Here is an 8,629-nt window from a genome sequence, read left to right as displayed (position 1 = left end):
TAAACAAAAGAATAATTAAAACTTCTTTTAAATTATTTCAGTCTCTTTGTTAAATTTATCTGATAGAATTCTGAATTCCTTCTCTGTGTTATCTTGAATTTTTTTTTTCGTTTTCCTCAAAACAGCTGTTTTCAATTCAGCCTGAAAGGTCACCTGTTTCTGTTTCTCCAGGATTGGTCCCTGGTGCCTTATGTTAGTTTGATGAGGTATGTTTTCATGGACAGTCTTGATGCTTATGGATGTTTGGCAGTGTTTGTAGATGGAAGAGTTAGGTATTGATTGTAGTTTTTGCAGGCTGGGGCTGTTTGTACCCGTCCTTCTTGGAAAGGCTTTGCAAGCATTTGAAAGGACTTGGGTGTTGTGAACTGAGCCATATCTGCATTAGGGTGCACCCTATGCCCAGTAACACTGTGGTTCTTGCAGACTCAGAAATACCACCTTGGGGGTCCTGGATAAGATCTGAAAGAATTCTCTGGATTACTAGGCAGGGGCTCTTTTCTCTTCCCTTACTTTCCCCAAACATATGGAGTCTCTCTCTCTGTGTTGAGCCACCTGGAGCTGGGGTGGAGTGACACAAGCACCCATGTGGCCACCAGCACTGAGACTGCTCTGGTCCAGACCTGAAGCCAGCACAGCCCTGGGGCTTGCTCAAGGCCCTCTGTAACCACTACCAAGCTACTGCCTATGTTGTTCAAGGCCCTAGGGCTCTTCAATCAGCAGGCTGTAAAACCAGTCAGGCTTGTGAACTTCCCTGCAGGGCAGTGAGTTCCCCCAGGCCCTGGGTAGGTCCAGAGAGGTGTTCTATTGCACTCCTCCTGAGATGTCACACAGTTCTTCCAACTCTTCCTTCCCCTTTCCTTAAGCAGAGGAGCCTCAACCCCATAGCCACCACCACAAGCCCACAGGAAGTACTGCCAGTCTACCACTAATGTTCATTAAGACCCAAGTGCTCTTTTTTCTACTGATTGATTGATTGATTGAGATAGAGTCTCGCTCTTTTGCCCAGGCTGGAGTGCAGTGGCATGATCTCTGCTCACTTCAACCTCCACCTCCCCGGTTCAAGCGATTTTCTTGCGTCAGCCTCCTGAGTAGCTGGGATTACAGGCACAGGCCACCATACTCAGTTAATTTTTGTATTTTTAGTAGAGACAGGGTTTCATTATATTGCCCAGGCTGGTCTTGAACTCCTTGCCTCAAATGATCTGTCCACCTTAGGCTCCCAAAGTGCTAGGATTACAGGCATGAGCCACCACGCCTGCCCCCAAGTGCTCTTCAGTCAGTTGTGAATGCTGCCAGGACTGGGACTCACCTTTCAGGGCAGTGGGCCTCCCTCTGGCCCAGTTTAGGTCCAGAAATGACATTTAAGAGCCAAGATCTGGAATTGGGGAACCTAAAAGTCTGCTTGGTGCTCTAGCCCCTCTGTGGCCGAGCCGGTACCTAAGATGCAAGGCAAAGTCCCCTTTACTTTTCCTTCTGCTTTTCTCAAGCAGAAGGAATCTCTCCCTGAGGCCGCCACAGCTGGGAATGTGCTAGGTCTCACCTGGAGCCAGTTAGTCTCTGAGTCTCACCCAAGGCTCAAAGCATACTCCCTGGGTATTGCTGCTGGTTTTTCAGGGCCCAAGGGCTCTTTAGTCAACAGGTGATGGATCCTGCCTGGGTTGGATCCTTTCCTTCAAGGCAGCAGGTTCCCTTCTGGCCCAGGGTGTGTCTAGAAATGTGTAGGGCCCGGAATGGAGGCTTTCTGACTCCGACTAGTGCCCTATCCTACTGTGGCTGAGCTGGTATCCAAGATGCAAGACAGAATCCTTTTTAGTCATCCCTCCTCTCCCCAAGCAGAAGGAAGAGGTTTCTTTTGTAGCTATGAGCTGTCCTGCCTGGGGTTGGAGAAGGGGTGATGCAAGCACTCTGTTAGCCAGCTGGGCTGGTATCTCAGTAGGTTGTGTGCCCCCCAAGTCCAATGGCTCTGAGCCCAGCTCACCACCAGGACTTGCCTAGGAATTGTAATCCTTGTGGCCTAGACACCACTTTAAGTTCACTTAGGGCCCCAGAGCACTCCAGCCCATGGTGGTGAGGCTTGCCCAAACTCAAGCTCCAACCACTGGGTGGGCGATTCCCCTCTGGATCGGGCCAGTGCAAATGCTTCCTCTGTGGTTAGGCAGCAGCTGAGTACAGCCTGGTTCTGCTTTCTACTGTGACAGGCCAGCACTGAGTTCAATGCAAAGCCTCACAATCACTGCACTCTCCCTCCCCAAGCTCATATATAGATTCTTCATGCCATGTGGCTGCTGGGCGATGCTGGCAGCATTGGTAATTCAAGATTGTCTTTCCTACCCCCTTCAATGCCTCTTTCAGTAATACGAAGTAAAAACCAGGCACTGTGAGTGCTCACATGGTTTTTGGTTCCTATGAAGATACTCCCTTTGTATAGATAGTTGTCAAACTTGGTTTTCCTTCAGAGGGAAAAACTGGTGGAGCACTCTATCCAGCCATCTTGCTCTGCCCCTCAATTTATTTTTGTCATTAATGGCAGGGAGAAAATAAATAAAATAATAAAAAATAACAACCAGTCACAGTGGCTCATGCCTATAACCCAGCAATTAAGGAGGTAGAGGCATGAGGATAGCTTGAGGCCAGGAATTTGAGACCTGCCTGGGCAACATAGTGAAACCCCCTTCTCCACAAAGAAAGAAAAGACTAAAATAGGCATGATGGCTCACGCCTGTAATCGCAACACTTTGGGAGGCCGAGGCAGGCGGATCACCAGGTCAGGAGATGGAGACCATCCTGGCTAACACGATGAAACCCCATCTCTATTAAAAATACAAAAAATTAGCCAGGAGGGTGGCACATGCCTGTAGTCCCAACTACTCAGGAGGCTGAGGCGGGAGAATCATTAGAACCCAGGAGGCGGAAGTTGCAGTGAGCCGACATCGTGCCACTGCACTCCAGCCTGGGTGACAAGAGGGAGACTCCGTCTCAAAAAAAAAAAAAAAAAAAAAAATAGGCCTGGCAGGCCTGGTGCAGTGGCTTACGCCTCTAATCTCAGCACTTTGGGAGGCTGAGACGGGCGGATCATGAGGTCAAGAGATTGAGAGCATTCTGACCAATATAGTAAAACCCCGTCTCTACTAAACTACAAAAATTAGCTGGGCATGGCAGCAGCTACTCGGGAGGCTGAGGCAGGAGAATTGCTTGAACCTGGGAGGCAGAGTTTGCAGTGAGCTGAGATTGTACCACTGCACTCCAGCCTGGCGCCTGGTGACAGAGTGAGACTCTGTTTAAAAAAAAAAATAAAAATACAAAAAGCGGCCAGGCATAGTGGAGCTCACCTGTAGTCCCTGCTATTTGGGAGGCAGAGACAGGAGAATGACTTGAACCTGAGAGGTAGAGATTGCATTGAGCCAAGATCATACCACCCTGAGTGACAAGAGCAACACTCTGTCTCAAAAATAAATAAATAAGGCTGGTGCAGTGGCTCACACTTGTAATCCCAACACTTTGGGAGTCTGAGGCAGGCGGATCACCTGAGGTCAGGAGTTGGAGACCAGACTGGCCAACAGGGGGAAACCCAGTCTCTAATAAAAGTACAAAAATTAGCTGGGCATGGTGGTGGGCACCTGTAGTCCCAGCCACTTGAGTGGCTTAGGCAGAAGAATTGCTTGAACCTGGGAGGCAGGGATTGCAGTGACCTGAGATCACGCCACTGTACTCCAGCCTGGGTGACAGAGCAAGACTCTGTCTCAAAAAAACAAATGATATTGGCCAGGCCTGGTGGCTCACGCCTGTAATCCTAGCACTTTGGGAGGCCGAGGTGGGTGGATCACCTGAGGTCAGGAGTTCAAAACTAGCCTGGCCATCATGGTGAAACCCCATCTTTATTTAAACGAACAAACAAACAAACAAAAGACCAAATGATATTGTTGGAAATGTCTACTTAGATGGTTAAACTATTTGCAAAAGGAACACATTATCATAAAGGTTTGATGGGAAAGAAGGGATTATAATCAGGAAGGGGGGCATGTAGGAGGCTTCTGGGGACTGCCATTCTCTATTTCTTGAATAGGATAGTGGTTACATGGATATTTACAATAATTTGTTAAGCTGTACAATTATGTATCATGTGCTTTTCTATGTGTGTGTTGTAGTCTTTTTTTTTTTTTTTTTTTTTTTGGAGACGGAGTTTCACTCCTGTTACCCAGGCTGGAGTGCAATGGCGCGATCTCGGCTCACCGCAACCTCTGCCTCCTGGGTTCAAGCAATTCTCCTGCCTCAGCCTCCTGAGTAGCTGGGACTACAGGCACGCGCCACCATGCCCAGCTAATTTTTTTGTATTTTTAGTAGAGACGGGGTTTCACCATGTTGACCAGGATGGTCTCGATCTCTTGACCTCGTGATCCACCTGCCTCGGCCTCCCAAAGTGCTGGGATTACAGGCTTGAGCCACCGCGCCCGGCCAGATGTGTGTGTTATAGTCATAATAAAAAAGGTTTAAAATGTTTCCCACGAGTCTGAATAAGCATTCTAACTTACATGTGATATATTTCCTTTGGTTCAAAGATGTAACAGTGATCTTTTGGAAGTAAATGTGGAACTTCATCCTTTAAATGATGCAAAATAGGCCAGGCGTGGTGGCTCATGAGTGTAATCCCAGCACTTTGGGAGGCCAAGGCAAGTGGATCATGAGGTAAGGAGTTCGAGACCAGCCTGGCTAACATGGTGAAACCCCGTCTCTACTAAAGACACAAAAAGTTCACCAGACATGGTAGCACACCTGTAATTCTAGCTACTTGGGAGGCTGAGGCAAGAGGATCACTTGAACCTGGGAGGCGGAGGTTGCAGTGAGCTATTGCACCATTGCACTTCAGCCTGGGTGACAGGGCAAGACTCTGTCTCTAAAGAAATAAATTAAATAAATAACTAAATAATACAAAATATGCAACTAGACACGCGTGAATGGGAGCTCTTTCTCATTACTGAGAGTGGTGAAAATACGGAGGACATGCTTGGTAGCAGATATTTCCTAACATACTCTTAACAAATCAGCCCATTGAAAGATACTCACTATCCAGTGGCCATTAGGGAAGTGCAAATCAAAACCACAATGAGATGCCAATTCACACTCCCTAGAATGGCTGTGTTTGGAAAAACAGATAAAGTGTTGGTAAGGATACAGAGAAATTGGAACCCTCATACATTGCTAGTGGAAATATAAAATGATGCCATTGCTTTTTTTTTTTTTTTTTTAACAAGATGGGGTTTCACCATATTGGTCAGGCTGGTCTTGAACTCCTGACCTCAGGTGATTCGTCCACCTCAGCCTCCCAAAGTGCTGGGATTACAGGCGTGAGCCACTGCACTCGGCTGATGCCATTGCTTTGGAAAATAGCCCAGCAGTTCCTCAAATGGTTAAACATAGAGTTACTATACAATCTAGCAATTCCACTCCTAGGTATATACCCAAGAGAAATGAAAGCATACATCCATATAAAAACTTGTACATGAACATTCAAAGAAGCATTATTCATGATAGTCAAAAAGTGAAAATAATCCAAATGTTCATCAGCTATTGAACAGATAAACAAAATGTTGTATATCCTTATTCAGCAATAAAAAGAAACAAAGTACTGACACATGCTACAGTGTATATGAACCTTAAAAACATTTTGTGAAGGAAGTGAAGGTGAAAGAAGCCAGACAGGCGGTCAGGTTATATGATTCCATTTACATGAAATGTCCAAAATCAGAAAATCACTATTTACAGAGAGTAGATTAGTGGTTGCCTATGGCTGGAAAGATAGGTGAGTAAGAGGCTGACACTAGGGGTGCAGGGTTTCTTTTTGGGGATAATGAAAATCTTCCAAAATTGATTGTGTTAATGATTGCACAGCTCTGTGAATATACCAAAAGCCATTGAGTTGTATATTTATTTAGAGACGGGGTCTCACTCTGTCACCCAGACTGGAGTGCAGTGGCACGATCATGGCTTACTGTTAACCTTGACCTTGAATTCCTGGCCTCAGGTAATCCTCCCGCTTAGGACTCCCAAAGTGTTAGGATTACAGGCATGATCCACTACCTCTGGCTATATACTTTAAATGAGTGAATCGTATGGTATGTGAATTATATCTCCATAGGCTTTAAAAAACATGTCATCATTCCATTGTACTATTTTGCATTTCTGGACAATCCAACTTGGACCAAAATGCCCCAGTTTTAACACCAGACTTCACACCTGAGCAGAAACATTGTATAAGTAAGACAGAGGTAGGAAACTCTTCTTTGGTATTGGTGTCTTGATGAAAGAACCGTTTCCATTTAATGGAAAATAAATTTCTATGAAAGGAAATTTATTTATTTGGCCAGGCATGGTGGCTCACACCTGTAATTCCAGCACTTTGGGAGGCTGAAGTAAGAGGATCACTTGAGCCCAGGAGTTCAAGACCAACAGCGGTTAAACTGAATTAAGCTGTCCTATAATGTAAAATATGGAATTCCAGCCAGGTGCGGTGGCTCACTCCTGTAATCCCAGCACTTTGGGAGGCTGAGGTGGGCGGATTACCTGAGGTTAGGAGTTCGAGACCAGCCTGACCAATATGGTGAAACCCCATCTTAAAAAACTAACTAACTAAATAAAATATGGAATTCCAATGACTTCATATGGAAAAATAAAAGAATGTTGACTAATAAATTTTTATATTGAATATATACTTAACTGATAATATTTTTGATATATTGGGTTAAATAAAATAAATTATTAATTTCACTGGTTTCTTTTTACTTTTCTAATGTGGCTTGCCCTGCATTCCTGGCGCATGGCACTGGTATAGATACTCCTTTCCCTGTCAGGTGGATTATCTGTGTCATGCCTGTGGCTCCAGCCCAGGAACAGGGACCTGGCACAGAGAGGCCTTGGTGAACAGGGTGTGAGGGTGCACATGCATATGAATTAATGAATGAATGGATGAGTAAATTCATAAACGAGTGGGTCAATGGATGGATGAATGAGGATTACATATTGTTTTCAAGTAGTTGGTAAATTTCTTCTAAATTGTTGAGGATTACATGTGAATACACAAAAAAATGAAAGGGGAAAAAAAAGGTATGATGGCTCATGCCTGTAATATCAGCACTTTGGGAGGCCGGGGTGGGCAGATCACAAGGCCAGAGTTCGAGACCTGCCTAGCCAACATGGTGAAACCCCATCTCTACTAAAAACACAAACATTAGCTGGGTGTGGTGGCGGGCACCTGTAATCCAGCTACTTGGGAGGCTGAGGCAGGAGAATCGCTTGAACCCAGGAGGCAGAGGTTGCAGTGAGCTGATATCATGCAATTGCACTCCAGCCTGGGTGAAAAGAGCAAGACTCCATCTCAAAAAAAAAAAGAAAAAAAAAAAATTAGCCAGGTGCAGTGGTACATGCCTGTAATCCTAGCTACTCTGGAGGCTGAGGCAGGAGAATCGCTTGAACCCGGGAGGCAGAGGTTGCAGTGAGCAGAGACCACACCATTGCGCTCCAGTCTAGGTGACAAGAGCAAAACTCCATGTCAAAAAACAAAACAAAACAAACAAACAAAACTGTGGGAGGCTCACCAAGACTTTGAGTCAGGGAGTCTCAAAGAGCATTTTATGGGGACTTACTTAATGTAAAGGCTCAAGAATCAGGACCCTTGTCTGACCCTTTTTTCCCCCTTTTAAAAAAGTACTTCTGGCCAGGTGTGGTGGCTCACACCTGTAATCCCAGCACTTTGGGAGGCAGAGGTGGGCGGATCACCTAAGGTGGGGAGTTCAAGACCAGTCTGGCCAACATAGTGAAACCCCATCTCTACTAAAAATACAAAAATTAGCCAGGTGTGGTTGTGCACGCCTGTAATCCCAGCTACTTGGGAGGCTGAGGTAGGAGAATCACTTGAACCCAGGAGGCAGAGGTTACAGTTAGCCAAGATTGTACCACTGCACTCCAGCCTGGGTGACAGAGCGAGACTCCATCTCAAAAAAAAAAAGTACTTATGTAGCACTTTAATATATGCAGGGACTGTCCTACGCATTTTTCATGTATTAATTTTTTTTTTTTAAGACGGGGTTTCACCATGTTGGTCAGGTTGGTCTTGAACTCCCAACCCCAGGTGATCTGCCTGCCTTGGCCTCCAAAGTGCTTGGATTACAGGCGTGAGCCACCACGCCCGGCCATGTATTAAGTTATTTAACATTCCACTCTATGAAGTAGGCTCACTTATTATTCTCCTTTTATGGATGAGGAAGAAGACACTGAGATGTTAAGTAATTTGCCCAGGATCACCCAGTAAGGGATGGAACTGGTTATTCATTCAAACCAGGCCATCTGGTCCCATGGCCCTAACACATACAGCGTTCTGGCATCTCGCCTTACCCCACATCTTCTCTCCACTAGGGATACACGTTTCTTTCTTATTATTATTTTTGAGATGGAGTTTCACGCTGTCGCTCAGACTGGAGTACAGTGGCGTGATCTCAGCTCACTGCAGCCTCTGCCTCCTGGGTTTAAGCAATTCTCTTGCCTCAGCTTCCTGAGTAGCTGAGACTACAGGCGTGTTCCACCATGCCTGGCTAATTTTTTGCATTTTTAGTAGAGACAGGGTTTCACTGTGTTAGCC

At 45.6% G+C, this 8,629-nt stretch overlaps 1 protein-coding gene across 2 annotated transcripts in view; it reads right to left on the bottom strand.

The window, feature by feature from the left end:
* GLIPR2 (GLI pathogenesis related 2) overlaps positions 1–8,629 on the bottom strand; it is a 50,735-nt gene that overhangs the window by 5,847 nt on the left and 36,259 nt on the right. The gene's annotated exons all lie outside the window — the stretch shown is intronic.

The sequence above is a fragment of the Sapajus apella genome, unplaced genomic scaffold (genome assembly GCF_009761245.1).
Source record: "Sapajus apella isolate SASKATOON/1434 unplaced genomic scaffold, GSC_monkey_1.0 scaffold46, whole genome shotgun sequence".
NCBI classification, from domain to species: Eukaryota; Metazoa; Chordata; class Mammalia; order Primates; family Cebidae; genus Sapajus; species Sapajus apella.
This window is presented reverse-complemented; position numbering and strand designations above follow the sequence as displayed.